The sequence below is a fragment of the Etheostoma spectabile genome, chromosome 13 (assembly GCF_008692095.1).
Source record: "Etheostoma spectabile isolate EspeVRDwgs_2016 chromosome 13, UIUC_Espe_1.0, whole genome shotgun sequence".
Lineage (NCBI taxonomy): Eukaryota > Metazoa > Chordata > Actinopteri > Perciformes > Percidae > Etheostoma > Etheostoma spectabile.
Window position 1 is genome coordinate 4,109,561 of NC_045745.1, and position 1,094 is coordinate 4,110,654.

The 1,094-nt window shown below is 45.9% G+C and overlaps 1 protein-coding gene across 1 annotated transcript in view; it reads left to right on the forward strand.

Annotated features, from left to right (window-relative positions):
* The window catches only part of aspa (aspartoacylase), a 12,540-nt gene that overhangs the window by 9,178 nt on the left and 2,268 nt on the right, over positions 1-1,094 (forward strand). The gene's annotated exons all lie outside the window — the stretch shown is intronic.

Genomic DNA, 1,094 nt, shown 5'->3' on the forward strand with positions numbered 1-1,094 from the left:
GCCTGTTTTTCTTGTGTGTTTACTTGTTTGTTTTTGCTTTCATTGTAGAAACTGCTGCTGTAATAAGGGAATTTCCCCGCTGTGGGACGAATAAAGTATCATCTAATCTAATCTAAGTTACATGGCATCCATCAACAGATCCAAAGATTTGAAAGGATTACGCCAAAGCAGTCGAGATTAAGGCAAACGTGATTCTTAAGGTTTGCAGGAAATTCTGTGGTGTGTTAAAGAGTCCCTAAACTGTGATTCATAATGTGTTATCTAACAGACGGAGAGTCCTCTAAGAGTCTGTCAGTTCTCCTGCTTGTCGACAAAAAACATTTTGTGACAAAACGCCCATGGGTGGCAGTCTGAGTCATGCAGATGTACCTACCTACACTCCGAGATCACACGGATCTCTAAATAGATCAGCGTCTGGCTCATCTCGCCACCGCTCTGCCCCTTCTCTTCTCAAAGCCCCGGAACCGGGTTTGCAGTGTTTAGGCGCGAGGCAGTTTTTTTTCCTTCCTCTTTTTTTACGTAAACAAGCTGTCCGTGCCGAGGGGGGGGGGGGCTGCGGTCTGTTGGTTTCCCCTGCTGTTGAATGGCCTGCTTGTTGTTAAGCGTCCGGCTGCCAATGGTGTGGTAATGTTGCGTCGTGGTGCTGGTGAATGCCCCGGCGCGGTGATGGATCGCTGTTCCTGCACTCTGAGAAACAACTCGTTTAGCCAGAAGAGATTGAATTGCTTTTACAGTTTGAAAATAACCGGCTCTGCAGAATAACAATCACTGAGATCCAGTGAGGAGACTTTTGGAACATTGCTCTGTGCGGCCACTTGCATATCAATACAGCTTAGAGGTCTTAATCTCAGTGGTAAAGCTGTTTACTCAATGTCCGAGCTCTGCCAAAAAGCACTGCACATCTTGTTCCTGATATTGAAAGAGGCCACTTTGGCACTGTGTGGAACCTTCCAGCTTCTTGTTCAACAGACGTTACAAGAGCACTATATCCCTCATGTCGTCCTCAGGTCAAACTGACCCGTTGTCCTATGTCAATGTTCTTTATAATTCTCCAAAATACCATGATTGATTCCACACAACGCTCTTTGCCAAGT